This window comes from Puntigrus tetrazona, chromosome 23 (genome assembly GCF_018831695.1).
Source record: "Puntigrus tetrazona isolate hp1 chromosome 23, ASM1883169v1, whole genome shotgun sequence".
Taxonomy (NCBI): Eukaryota; Metazoa; Chordata; class Actinopteri; order Cypriniformes; family Cyprinidae; genus Puntigrus; species Puntigrus tetrazona.
The window spans coordinates 12,855,240-12,871,134 of NC_056721.1; the positions used below are offsets into that span (position 1 = coordinate 12,855,240).

The 15,895-nt window shown below is 35.8% G+C and overlaps 1 pseudogene; it reads right to left on the bottom strand.

The window, feature by feature from the left end:
- Positions 1-482: 482 nt before the first annotated feature.
- LOC122328364 lies at positions 483-15,306 on the bottom strand (annotated as a pseudogene).
- Positions 15,307-15,895: the final 589 nt, after the last annotated feature.

The following is a 15,895-nucleotide window of genomic DNA, read 5'->3' on the forward strand; positions in this document are numbered from 1 at the left end:
TCTGAGTGGTTTTCTCAACAAGTTGACGGAAACATGCAAATGTTTATTTCGACATCAACATGAAACGGCTTGGGATTCGTTTTAAAAACGACTCGTTTCAATGATTCAGAGTTCACTCTATCTTTTGAGAGACGATAATTTTATATCACGATCCACTTTTAGTTTAAACCTTTGCAGGATGTTTTCATTCAATTAGAGCTGCATGAAAGGTACTTCTTAATAATCGAGTCTAATAGAAATCTTAACGTTAACGCGGTTTTGCACAGCGGTATAAAAAAAAATGGCATTGAATATCAAATTTGGAAATTCCAGTATGGTGACAACACTAGTGCATAGTAAACACTGCATAACCTACAGCATTCCTAGTAGGAGTTATATGGTAGTTTGCCATTGTAGACATACCCACTGTACTATAGCCGAGGACACTCACTACATTACTGTATAAACGTGGCACTGAGCTCAGAGCTGGGAATCTGCCCCAATGTGTTCAGATCATCTCGGGTATACTTCTCTGACCCTGAGCGGAGCTCACAGAGATCTCTTCAAATGTCCGCCCTTTGGTCTCAGGAACTTTGAAGTAGGTGAAGACGAAGAATATCAGAAGAAGGACAGTGAAGATGATGAAAGCGTACGCCCTGTCAGTTCCTATCAACACAAAAAAATGTGAGCATTAAAAGAAGTGTGACAACAATGAGAAAATAAAGACTATAACGTGTTATTTAATGTTTCCATACCTCAACATACTGGAAGCACATTCCCACCAAGAAGTTGGCAAACCAGTTAGAGAAACCAGCAACGGCGATGGCAGAGAAGGTCGGGGCCTTGACTGAAGAGTTCAGCCACAATGAACCACGGGATTGGACCTGGTCGATCTCGAAAAATGCCACAAAACTGAAGATGGCGACGATGCTGACATATGACATCCATTTAACTTGATCCTGCAATTAATGAATAGGCACGATTAAAGACCAGTGTACATATGAACACTAACAGACATGTAGTGCATCAATTTAAGCAGATACATACTAGTAGCGCCATAGCTATGGTCATGAGAACAGAAGACACAGCCATTCCCATCAGCCCAACAAGATGTAGTGATCTTCGACCGGCTCGCTCCACTATGAACAGCTAAATTGCACAGAGATACAAGCATTGTCATGTGCTTCAACTAAGGACAAAATCAAAAAAAGTATGTTTTTGTACTAACTTACCGATACAACTGTGAATGCTGTGTTCACAACTCCAGCACCAATGGTGGCATAGACAGGCTCAGACACCCTGCTTTCTCAAATATACCAGTGGAGTAATAAAAAACCTGGAAAACACACACACACACACACAAAAATTATATTATATATTATATATATATATGGTATTTCTAATACAACAAGCAATAGAATTTGATGGAAAATAAGATTGATGGATCAGCAGATAAATGCTAGATAAAGAAAATTGCTAGGCGTACAGCATTGATACCGGAGAACTGCTGGGAGGAGCTGTAGCATGATGGCAATGAAGATGGGCTGGCGGTAGAGGATGAGCGGAAGAGCTCAGGGATGGTGACTGTCTTCTCCTCATCATCTGTCTGCTCTCGTCCCTCATCTCCTGCATGTCTGCAGCCACGTCTTCAGTGCCACGGAGCTTCTTCAGCACTATGGAAATGAGTCAGTTAGGCTGACTGGAGAAACCTTAGGCAACATCACAAGCTGAGTATTAAAAACTCACCACTCTTGGCTTTAGCCTCCTCGTTCTGGTTAATGAGGAGGTAGCGAGGCTCTCGGGGCAGAAGGGCAGCAAGGCACACTGGATTACGGCTGGGATGAAAAGTAAACCCAAGTAAGAAGGGCCACAATGTAGGGTTCCCCATGATTTCTTTAATCCCAAAGATCTATAGAACAAAGCAGAGTGTTTTTAATAAAATAAACAAAAAAAGGACAAAGCTCCCATATATCTATATAATGTAAAAAGTATCATTGATTACTAAAAGTGGTCTCACAATCAAGCAAATGCTTTAATTAACCTGTGCTATGAGGATCCCAACGACAATGCCAAGCTGGTGAAGTGTGCCCAGTGCCCCACGCAAAGAAGTTGGGGCGATTTCTCTACATACATTGGTACAAAGCCTGTGGACAGGCCAGAGTAAAGGCCTATAATGAAGCGGCCGATAATAAGCATCTCCCAGGATTCAGCCAGCTTGGAAAAGCCCATTAAAGCAGCAGAGGTGAAGGCCAGAACATTAACAATGAGCATTGAGTTCCTCCTGTTAAAATATAAGATAGAGAAAGTTGAGAGACACGTGAAATTAGGGCAAAAATTGAGTTCTGACAGGATGGTTAAATTACCTGCCAAAACGGTTTACAAAGAGTCCAACCGAGAAGGAGCCGAAAATACCACCCACAGAGAAAATGGCCACTGATATGGACCAGAGTGCAGTTAGAGAGCCTGGCGGGATGTACTCAGAGTACCTCTCATACCATGTCTCATTGTAGAAAGACTCAATGATCTACGAGAGAAAAGAACATACTCTATGAAAATCATTAAGGAGGGAGATTATTTCTTTTCAAATCCAAATTCCATCCTTTTTTTTTTTTTAAAAACAATATTATTAAATAAATTATGCTCATTATAATGCATATGTATTAATCAAGTATAAAGCATTAAAGCATAAAGCAACAAAAAAGTGGATGTGTATATATTGTGTATATTTATTATGTATATATAAATACACACACATACAATGTTTAGAAAAAAAAAAAAAGTTTATGTGTGTATATATATATATATATATATATATATATATATATATATATATATATATATATATATATAATATATAGAAACATAATAAATAGACAGTACACACACATAAACAAAAACATCACATTCTGTATTACGTCTGCAGGGGAGCAGTACTACAGCGTCAGAACAGACTGCACAAGAAGCTGCTTAATTAAGCTTGATTAAGTTAGTCATCAAACATACAAAACTGCAAACATGAAACATGATCTAGATTAGGCTTTGGCTTCTTGTGATTTAATAGTTTCCTCCTCAATAAATTATAAAACAAGAACGAAACGCCATTAAAAAATGTTTCGAAAATGCTCCAAAAATGTACAAATAACTTTAAATATCACAGTAACGATGTCCTTATGCGTCCTTGACTTTTGACTTTCTCTCTTTATCCTATTAAAAGACTACAGCTAAACTATGGCACATGATTTGCACTCTATATGTGAGATTTATTCAGAACCCTTAGCTGGTTGTGCTGTATTAAGAGGTCAAGGTCATTTTATTCATTCATCATTCATTGTGAAAAAACATATTTGTTGCAAGTTTTATCACTTTTTTTCACTTCTGATGCACATAACAGAAATTAAATATATACATCTATTTGTCAAACTTTGTACTTTGTTCTCTATCCTTTTATGGACAGTAAGAAAGACTGTTCTAAGAATCTCTTCTGAAGAGTTTCAGTAGTGCTGGACTATTATTAGAACGCTCTGCACATGTGAATCAGCATATCTTAATAGGCTACGCAGGGAGGATTAATACAGCATGTAGTTTACAGTTCATTTAGAAGCATTACCAGTAGCATTAACACTAACACACAAACATCAACAATACATATATAATGCATTAAATATAGTTCGTCAAATAGCAAGATGCTGATACTTAAATGCTTATATGACAAATCATGTCACGTATTGTTACATGTCTAAAATTGTTCACCTTCTGAGGGGCATTGATGACTCCAGTGTTGTAGCCAAACTGCAAGGAGCCGATCACAGCAGTCCCAACAGCCATCAACAGCTGAAGCGTCAACTGCTGTAAATGTAGAAAACAACATAATTATATAATTTAACATTTTGAAATATATTTTTTAAGGAACAATACAGAGAACCATGATGTTTATAGCAAAATTTGAAATGGCCATATCAATTTAACTGATGAAATTAACTTAATGATGGAATATGAATCAAATATAGAAATCCCTCTTCAGCCACAAAATGAAAAGAATTGAAATGCTATTAATAGATAATAGATGTAAACTTGCTATTCTGAGAAGAAAAGTCTGAATTATGAGCTATAAACTCACAAAATTATGTGGCAGAATTCTGAGATCAGAGCGGAAAAAATATGAATTACAGAAATGTAAAGGAGACAGAACTGTGAAATGTAAACTTGAAATGTCTTCCCAAAAAAAGTCAGAGAATTGTAAAAGTTAAAAATGGAAATATGTATTGTGAATTGTGAGAGAAAAAGTCAATGCCAATTCTGAGAATTACAAGAAAAACTGTTTTTTGTCCCATGCTGAAAACGGGCTTATATGCTAATAGATTTTATGAGCTTGATTATGTATTTATATGATATTTCAGGGTAGTTAAATATGTATGTACAGTTTCACTCTGCATATTAAAAATATTATGCATAATACAATAGCCAGTTCTATGTGGCCTTTGAGTATCTTTTACAGCTTTACTGCAGGTTTAAAACCAAAAAAGAGCCCCGTGTGAACAATGGTTCAGTATGTTCCACAGAACTGTGACCCCACTGTATGATGCTGAATGAGGGAAACCCTGTTGATTACCAATATGATCCTATTACAGATCTGGTAGCACCTGAACCAACTCACGCACACGTACCACGACTACTCCAGCCTCTTATTCCAATCCACTCAAACAACCACAGGCTTTTACATAACAGGCTCAACAGGCCTTCAAAGACAACGACTTCATCGTGAGCACTAGCACGTGAGGGTCAGATTAACTAAAATACTGCTAACCCCGGCATGTGATTTCATACGTGCTCCTACGCTTTAATAGGCTACGTAACACTTTAGTGTATATTTAGAGCTGAGTTTGATCTCGACTGGAGTAAAACTAAAAACGCAAATCCCACAAACTAAAAGTTTTGGAAATATAGTCCAGAATATGATTCTGGGAATCCCCTATTTGACACGCACTAGGTAGAAAACGCTAGTTATTCTCAAGCTTAAGAAGGTTACATCAGTAGCCTTGCATCCTCTGAGCAGTTCTGACTTGACCATAGCACGTGTGCTTACATGTTACACTTAAACCTTGTTAAATATTATGTAACCATAGGTCAGTACATGCAAGTAATTGCAGCTGAATTAATATATGGAGAAAAAACAAACAAACAAACAAAAAAATCTATATATAAAAGCACATCAAGTTATAAAAATATAAATTGATGTGCATTTAGTAATGTTGACAGAGTAACACTGGCCTCAAGTCTTAAGAAGCTTACCATTCCTGAAGAAATTAACATATAGAAAATTAATAAGCAACGCAAGGAATCAAAGGGTTTTAGACTTCAAAAGGTTTCCACCAGCACTTTTTCTCAATTTAAATCTCAATTTAAGAGAACTGCTTTGCACTTAAGCTAACATTTTAATGAAATGTCACTGTTCTGCAAAACTTGCATACGCATACATCAATCAAGTACAAAGCACTAGTGGATCCAACAACAACACAAAAGGATTTTAGATAGTCCTGTCAAACTATTCATCTACATCAATCTCATCCAAAATAAAAAAAGGTAGTATGAGAATATATATATATATATATATATATATATATATATATATATATATATATATATATATATACACACATGCAGTATATATTTACATATATTATATATTCATATCATTTATAAACATATTTAACATAAAACATTTTTTCTTAAATATATACACATGCAGGCCTATACATAATGTAAGTGTGTGTCCTGTGTATATTTATGCAACAAAATATATTTTTAGATGCGATTAATCATGATTCATTATGTGACATCCATAATTTAGATATTTGTATTAAGAGAATTAATATGCCATGTAAAGTCTAAATGTTACAAATTAATTTCAAACAGACTTGTGTCTTAAAGTGTTTGAAAAGTGACGCTTTTCAAAATGTATTTTCTTTTATTCTGTAAATATTAATTATGCAAAGGGCCGTGTCTATACTTCCTCTGTGACCTCAACTAACCCTGCAGCGGTCTGGTCCTTCTACTCAGAAGAGGCTGTGGTCACTTTTTTTGTTCTGCCGCTATCTCTTTCTCTCTTAACACTTTACTTTCTGGCAAACAGGATAAATGGGACTATGACACAAAGGGTTTGATGTTATTCATCTGTTTCTCCTCTGAACCCTCGAGTAAGGCTGTGATCTGAGAGGTCCTACTACAAGGTTTTACCACATATTTCCATTACTTAAGGGTTTAAACCGATCACACGAGACCTGTTTCTGGAGACAAAAATTGTTTTAGTTTGATGGACAGATAGAGATAGATAGATAGATAGATAGATAGATAGATAGATAGATAGATAGATAGATAGATAGATAGAAAAATCACTATTTGTCTAGGTACAGATACAAACAAACATCAAAGTAAAAATATAAATGAGAGTTAAGTTTTCAGTTTTGTTTTCATTTTGTTGACCACACAAACAAACAATCCTCCACACCTCTAAATAAGACGTTTTAACTGAAACACTCTCCTCTCTAGTTATATTTCTCAGGTACTACTGGCAAAATATCACTACAATAGAATTATCAGGCAAGCAGTGTGTCGTTACCTTTTTTATTAGACTCCATAGTAGCAGTTTAGAGGTTTTTTTTTTTTTTTTTTAAATGTATTTATTTTCTTCCGGTGTAAAACTGCAGTCCTAAAGTCCACGTAACAAAAAATCACGGAGTTTATTACAATTTAAAATCCACAGTGTATTCTCCAGTTTGTCGTGTTGAAAGAAGCCCTCATGGTTTAGTCGATCTTAAACCGTCTTCGAGTCTGTCAGGTGTGCTCGGAGAACTGCCATCAGCGGAGTAAAGCGCTTAATATAAACTCTCTGAAGCCGCCTCTGATTGGCTGTTGCTTGGTTACCTGTGAATGGCGATTTGTACACAGGCACGTTTGAAATTGACGCGCTCCGATTGGATGAGTGACGTAAATGCGTCGACTTTAATCACCGTGATCTGGACAATCCCGAGAGACTGCTTTTTTAAGATATCCATGTAAATAAAATATATCGTTTTAATCATTAACGCCTAATTAATAATTGTAGTCAATGTGCTTTACCTGAGAAACAAACAAGGAATAAATGGTGTTAAATAATCAGGCTAAATCATGACGTAGACAGAAATAATCACATTTTTTATAATTTCTATAATTTTCCTTTTATATATTTTTCTGTTATTCCATCAGTGCTTATACTGTGCAGTACTGACAAAATAATTAATTCTTCATAACTGAAATGAACATAAGGCTATGAAAATAACCACCATTGTCAAAAAAAGCGATGTTGATCTGAAAGATTCAGTTGTCTAATAAAATGTAATAATAATGTAAGTAAATACAGGAACAGTTTTGGTAATCTTGTAGTGCTGGTAGTTTTGTCGTCGTTGTTTCATCCTGACACCATATCCTTAGTCTTTGTTCTTCACAGTAGGAAAGGGTCCGGTAAAACTGTATGCAAAAAACACTTCTCTTTCATTGTCTTCATCATAAAAAAAAAAAGATTTTTTCCTCAAAAAGAATGGAAAGTTTCTGTTGACGTTGGTTCCTCAGGACTAAATAAATGTTCTTTGATAGGCATTGTAAACAATAACAGACAAACGTTGGATCAAAGACAGGGTGGGTTTGGTGGGTGTCTGTAGGGTGGTATTGTTCAGTAAATCAAAGATACGTCTATGCCATTGCTCATTTATTGCCTTGAATGTCATTTTTAATGTCTTTTTTATTCATAAGCTTTTGAAAGTGAAAAGAAAGTGTTGGTCCACATGACTGAGCCGGTGAAAGTTCATGCACGCAAACCTCTACACACTTATCTCTAGGCTATTTCTGAATGGGAGACTTATCAATGAAACGTTTATTGTTTGCATAGCTAAGATCGCCAGCACCTCTTGCCTGACAGCAGTGAACCTGAGCATGATGAAATAAAAGGTCATTAATTCCCCGTATATACAAAGGGCAGAAAATCTTCAAAATAGCTTAATGCTGATACCAGGACGGCACTTTTGTCTTATTAAATGTAGTTTGAATTGAAAACTATTACACACTCATTTCGTAAGAAATAGAAAAATGTTGTCATTTAACCAAAATGAGTCTAAAAGGAGTAACTAGTTTTTATTATGATCAAAATTTATATCTAAATGAAGTCAAAACAATACTAGACCATTATTATGACTAAATAAAGCAGGTTACATTAGATTACACCAACAAAAGCTATTTTTAGAAGGTCAGGTCAGGTAGAATTAACGTCTTAAGGTAACAATTACAGTGTAGTGTTAATGGTTGTCAGCCAAGTCATTTTCCTGTGAAGGATGAGTTTAAGGACATGATACTGTAATCCGATTGGATGCATCGGTCGCTTGGATGCATGTCTCTCTGACTAACTTTCGAATGACTGGAAATTCAATTCCGTCTCAGCTAAGTATTTGTGTGGACGATTTTCTCACCCGAGCTCAACAATCACAGTAGCATTGTGCTGATTCACATTTGAGTGGCTTTAAAACAATGAAACACTAGAAAACAGCAGGCTAGATTGGATTGGAGACTTTTTTTTTTTTTTTTTTTTTGAAGTAGTGCTTTTCATGCTATGCTTAACCATAAGTAATCAGTGGTTTTAAACCCTGGGTTAAGTATTCCATACTTATGATTTTGAAAGTGGGTTAGACTTGCCTGGGTTTTGAAATGTTTGCGTATGAGCTTTCCGCTGCAGTTTTAGAAACTTTCATGCACTAATACTCATCTCAGCATTTGAGTAAATTGTCAAAAGCTGACAGAACACCTGTTAACACGAGTTAACATGAGTTAAACTAATATACTATACAGCAATGCAAGCCATTATTCATGCCACATGCTAAATTAATCCAATCACTGATTTGCAAATATGCAGAATAAACACTGCTGCTTGTAGACTGTGCAACCTCGAAACTCCAACATGATTAAACTAAAAGCATTCTGTTAACCCAGGGTTAAGACTGGACCAGTTTTGCTTATTTTCTTAAAGAATTCAACTAAACTCAAGAATTTATTTAAATAGAGATGATATTTCGCATCAAATAGCCCTTTGAAACGTTTTGGGTCAGCCAGTTCACAAAGTTCAAACGGAGACAGCTATTGTCTGAGCAAAGCTTGACCAATCTGATCAGCGAGAGTCCACATCACCATCTCTCTGTATCCTCATCTCAGTCATTTTCATTATCTGCTGTGACACTGTCATTGAGGCTCATGGCACTGAATGAAAGAGCACCTTCTTGTGGATCAAATGGAAACTTTTGCACTGACAATGGTAGAACAATGTCACTCAGACTAATGGAGAGGCACATTCCAACTGTATTGGTGAGGCGCCTTGTGTTCCTCAATAAGTAGTGCTGTGCCGGACCCTCTTTTTCATGTGGTCCAATTAGAGACATGTCCCGTCTGATAATGAGCTCTTTACAAAGCATTCATTTGGAGACCGGAGGCAACAAAGCATCGAAAACCTGCGCAATGGGCAGATCTCCCATTTCTGTCACAAATTTGAATATCTATCTTGGTGGCCTGGATCAGCTGTAAGTCTAAATGAAAGTGCTTCTTGTGTTGGACTTTAACCTGAAGGATTCGGATTAGGGTTAAAATCAATAATCCTTTTAATATAGTACATATCATATTAGAAGAGTTAAAAATGTACTGCACCATGCACCAAAAGTGCAGATCTGAACTATAACAAAAAATATTATGTAGCCAATACGTCAGTATACTGTACTCTATAAACCCAAGATCAGTGGGTTCAGTTTTCATGGAATGCATGAATGGATAGAATGTAACTTGAATGCATTCTGAAGAAACTGCAAAATTGGTTACAAAGTCAAACAATACACAGATACACATTTAATGTTCTGGTCACCATTTTTTGATTTTACAAACTAAAAGTCCCTTGGGAAGACTGGAAAAGTAAAACATTTAGCCTATGATCCCTCAAAAGATATAAAAATGTGATTATTTTGATTTCAAGGAGTATAGCATTTAAAGACAAATGACGCATCAAAGGAATAAGCGCATAATTAAAACGTTAAGTAAAGTTTCCCCCACTGTTTTTTTTTTTTTTTTTTTCATTTGGGTGGGACTGTTTGACGGAGGAAGTACGCAACAAGGAACAGATTCCGTCTCCCCATCTATTGTTACAGAGAGTCTCTCGGTCTAGCCACCGAGCGTCAGTCTCTTATTCATCAGGAATAATATTTTGTATAAGAACCCTGCTGAGAGGAGGGAATAGAGAACAAAGTGACAACAAAAAGTAGACTCGAGATGTCAGGACTCCCCCACGAGCCTGGGGAATAACTGTGACAAGGCAATGTTGTTCTTCCTCTTGGTAAGCACAAATGCAAAAATAAACTCCGCTGTTCACATTGTAATAGACTAAACAAGTCCTCCTATGACTATCTCAGTCACAAAAACGATTTTTCTTTTTAAGCCTAGATGGGTAGTGACAGGTGACTGTACTTTCTTAGCACTGTGTAATCCTGCCCTCTAGTGAACTCAAATGTGTAACTGCTAATCATTTGTTTCCCAGCCGGTGCAAGTTTTATTAGTACTGCTGTTTTTGAATTCTCAGGGACTAAATACTTTAAATAATTGTAACAGACATTATTTATAGACATCAATTATTGTGTCATAGCTGATTTCACACACAGTAATCACATGATTGCTTTGAAATGTTCTAAAACAGGACTTCCTTGTTTGTGCAATGATGCAAAGTCACTTTGACTTACACTACCGAATCGTTTCTTGTGTAACCAAATTCTTTGTTTCATAATGTAATTATTAAGTTAACGTTTAATACGAGCCAGTGGAGGCTGCACTGTCAAGCTGATGCGATTAAAAAAGCACTAATGGAAGCTGTTATTTTTCCAATAAATTTATAAATTCAACACATTAATTTAGATTGACAAAAATGTCATGGGAACTACTCAAATGAAATTGAGAGCGTTTGACCAATAGGATTTCAGCGAAGTTGAGCAGTAACATCTAAGGACGAGTTGCTTATACTGTGTGTTTGTGTTTAACAGACAGTTGAATCAACCTCAGTGTTATCAGTATAGGGATGTCTCACGTGAAAAAAAATTACCCGATTTTGGTAAGATTGCAGTTTGTGTTCTGTTAAAAACAAAAATACTGTACCGTAGTATCGCTGGATGTTCAGAGCTAGTCAACAGGAGCAAAACAGGTTTGACAACTAACCAAAGTAATGAAATATCATGTAGCCTTTTTGCAAATCCACTGAAAGTAAAATACTTGTATTGTTGTATTATTGGAATTTAAGTGACTTAAAGGGTTCATGATGTATCTTTTCATGTTACATTTAAAACAATTGCCCTATGAAACTTACCCTTAACATATATTTATACTTATAACACTGATGGGATATCCATTTGCCATAGTTACCATAAAGTCACTGTATATGTCTGAGTAGGATGAATATTTTACATTCTATTTACATATTTTGCTGAATATCATTACAGTTCTCCTTGCTGTCCCCTGGTATGTTGTACGCAGAATACTCTGGTGGGCTGGAAATTTTCTTTCCTTTTGACTAATTGCAAGTGTCCATGTTACATTTAGAAATAAAATAATATGCAATCAGTGGGAGATAATCATCATTATTAAACGCTTGACAAAAGTTCACAAGTACTGAAAAGTATTTATAAAACGCCAGTATATCCAGTGGAGTTTCATTAGTAATGCAGGATTTTTTCTTGTCTTTATTTCCCCACAGGGCATCACAGTTTGATCATATATGTAACGTTCGCTCCTGGACATCAATATTTACCTACATACTCTTCATATGGCATGCTTGATGATTATAGAGTATTTACTTTTGATAGCACCTCCGATGTATTTTCACATCCCTTTGGCCGTGTGGAATCTCTGTCCACTGTCTGGAGATCTCAAGGATTGCACAAACTTTAAAACAGGCTATTTAAACCTGTTTTCAAGATATGCTAATTTAACCTTGGGGTTGAAAGGTAGGTTTGAAAATCTCTTTCCTCTTCTACAACTAGTCTAAAACTACAAACCAGAAGAAAATAAATAATTGAATACCTGTTATACTAAATAATATTAGTATAATGTTATACACGTTTTGACTGAGATGATTTTATTTTCTAAAAATGTGCATTGTATGATGGTATTTTAATAACATATATGCTAGGTGTACAGGTACAGGTTATTGCCAATAAAATGAACAATAATGTTTCGCATAATCTCTAGCACAGGTGTCTAAGAACATGTTACTTCAGTAAACAAAGGCATCTATCCAGTAAATAAATGAGTCATTTAAACCTAATAAATTTGAAGAGTAGGTGGCATAATGGCCTTATGAGACCGCACTAATCAGATTCAACAGCTTTTGGAATTAAATAAGCGATTTAATTGAGAAAATAAATAATGAGAACAGAAAGTATATTGAAGAAAAAATTTAAGTCACTTTTTTTATCTATAAAAACAAAAGAAAAAGTGTTTTAACTCACGTAAACATAACTAAATATTCAACAGTAAATTTCAGGTTTGTTTGTAGAAACAAAATAAAATGACAGTGTTAGGCTCCTATGGTCATGTGTCATTTAATTTATCAGCTTCTGCACACAGAGTTGTAGATGTGATACCTGCAAATATTGTAGGTATTGGCCGTGTAATGGACACTACCTTCAGAATCACAATAGCTTTTGTTTGCCTTTTTAATAGAGACCCGGTGTTAAAATTACTCTCAGCTGCAAAAAACTATTCTCCTTTCAATACAGAGCTTAATTATCACAGAGATAGTTTTTCCCCGACCTCAATAATATGTAAATATGATCACCAGAATGATAATTCATCACCCATAGAGCGGGATCGGCAACGGGCCATCAAGAACCAAAAGGGCATATGAATATAACTTCTAGATAATTCTAGATAATGCCACCACCATATCATTCTGTCGTTCTCACCTGAAGGACTACCAAAGATGCGAGAACAGAAGGTTGTCACTTTCATTGTTATGCACAATTTACATTGAAGAAACTTCATTTACATGTCTAGCAAGAAGATGAGCGTAAAACAGTATAAAATGTTTTAGAGTAGGAAGCTCGGGTGAACCAGAACCACAAGATCTCCGACGACACTTTTCCTTACACCCGGTGTCAAAAATTCTACAACTCTGCAGCGAATTAGTTCTCAGTTGTAGTATATAACAATACATTCAGTAGTAGAAATGAAAACATTTCCTAAAAATAGTTCCACTTTTGATTAAAAGATGATTTTGTATTTTCAGGTCCACTCTTTTGCAGTTAATGTATGGCTGTCAGCTGAGTCATAATGGAACGTCAAGGGGACTGTATTCTTTTTCAGTCAACGGGGACTACAGTCTTTCTATGGACATGGACAGCCCTCATTGGTACTCATACTTGCCCCAAGATCTGGACATTAAACACATTCTAGACAGGTTTGATCTCTGGAATCACAACAATCTCATATACATTCATCGTGATTGTGTTCCTCGACTCAAGAAGTTCTCACGAACACAGTAGAACTATGCTTGACCAGAAAGGCAAGTGTGTTTAATTGTATCCAGTGTTGTTGTTTATAGATATTCATGCATCCAACCAGGTTACATACAGTTTACAACACATGCACCAGATTGTACTCATCTTAATGCATTTTCTTGTTTGTTGTGTGTTTACAGTTAGCCCGAAGCTGTGATCAGGCACAAGCCTGCTGGAGCTCTTAACTGTGTGGTGACAGGCTTTTACCCTAAAGATATCACCGTGGAGTGGATAGTTAATGGACAGCCAGCCTTAGATGGGATATCAACAGGCTTCCTACCAAATCATGACCAAACATACCAAGTTCAGGTGGCAATTCTCCTATCTGAGACTACACACAACTACACCTGTCAAATAAAGCACAGCAGCCTCCAAGAGCCGATGGTGAATTACGTGGGGTAAGAATAGATCACAAACACACTTAAAAAATCATGGTTTAATATAAAGTGTGCGGTTTATGACATCAATGATTTGAACTTTCATTGACAGATGCTTCCTCCACTATGACAGATGTAAAATGTCTCTTCTTATCGGACTTATAGCAGGACTTATCGCAGCGTTTACACTAACTGTTGTTCTTATGTGTTTCATATTTAAGTGTGTAATTTGGAAAAAAATCTATATTTGTAATGTAAGTGTACATTTTATTATTTTAATTATATTAAATCTATTACCGTCATCCTTAACTCCAATAAATAAATATATTTATATGATAAACATTATATTTCTACATTATTTTTTATTTTGTAATTAATGTTATTAAATAGTTTGGTTAGTTTATTACTTATTTGAGACTGTCTCGTTATTATCATTTATTTTGCTACTTTGATCTTGATATATGTACGTAAAAAAAATCAGAACCTATTCGATTTCACATGTTAATCTTTGAAATGCATATTTAGATTCACCAAGACAAATGAGATTTTATGTTTTATTTATGTTAAGATTTGATAAAACGTCTGTTCTATTAAAGTGTCTTCTCTGCCTGACTGGATTATATAACAAAGCATGTCAAATTAAGTTTGTTCCATTAACTGCAGCGTCACTACTTTTGCAATGTTAGAGAACATGCATAAAAAGGGTTGGGATCATGTGATCCGATCTGATCATCAAGCATAGAAATGTGAATATCAACTGATGTGTGATGCCAAGCACCGATCGGGTTTCAACCAAAAACCACTCAGACTGCAGCCAGAGAACTGAATACTGCATGAAAATATTATGATAACAGGCTGGGCTGGGAGTATCATTTGAGAGCTACAAAGCACATGCAGTCCCATCTAATAATCTGATTACACCTCAAGCACCACTTCCGTCCAGACCACTTCAGGCACACTCGATACAGATGGAAAGGAAACCCTGCCCAAAACGACTTCTTTGCTGAGTTAAAAACACACGACAAATTTTCCACAGCGTGAAAAAATATACAGCCATATATGCACAAAATATATATTTGTAGGTGTATGCACTAACCGTTAGCTCATAAATAGTATAAATGTTTATACTGATTCAAAAACGGATCGTAATTAAATTAGCACTTTGAAATCAAAGTGCTAAAATGCTGAAAAAAACCGTACCTGTTTGCTTTTATCACTCGGCCTAACCAGGCTGGTGGTCTCGCTAGGTTTGGTCTTGTCTGTGGCGGACATGCTGATGAGAGAAAAAGAGAGAGAGAGACCAGAACACAGAATAAGAAGCAGCTGTCTGCTCCTCCAGCACAAAGGAATACACAAGCCACAACCCACATCTCATTCATCACATATATGAAAACACCCACATTACATGCTTCTCATCACCTGATGCTTCTTTCAGTAACTGAGCAAATATCCATGTCATCGGCTTTTGACCACCATTCGAACGAATCACACTGGAATAGCTCACTCATTGTTCTGACTTACATTACAGATTACTGTACATAAAGCACTGTCTAATTCAGTCAGCTGCTGCTACTGGAGGTTTTGCTTGTTCACAGGTTACCACGACAGCAGAATTCTCTCTACGTGCACTACACTGTAAGAAAAAAAAGGGGTTAGAAAATGGCAGAAAATGACCAGTACATTTAGCAAGAGTTTCTTTCATCCCTAAAACACTCCACAATACAATGCATGATTGAGAAGAGTTTGGATATGACTGCAATAATCATTTTAAAATGTAATTTAGTTCTGTGATGGCAAAAATTAATTTTCAGCAGCCGTTACTGAAGTACTCCATTACTTCTTGCATGATGTCACATGACCTTGAACATCATTCTAATATGCTGATTTGATGTTCCATAAATAATCATTATTATTATAAACTTTGGAAATGATTGTGCT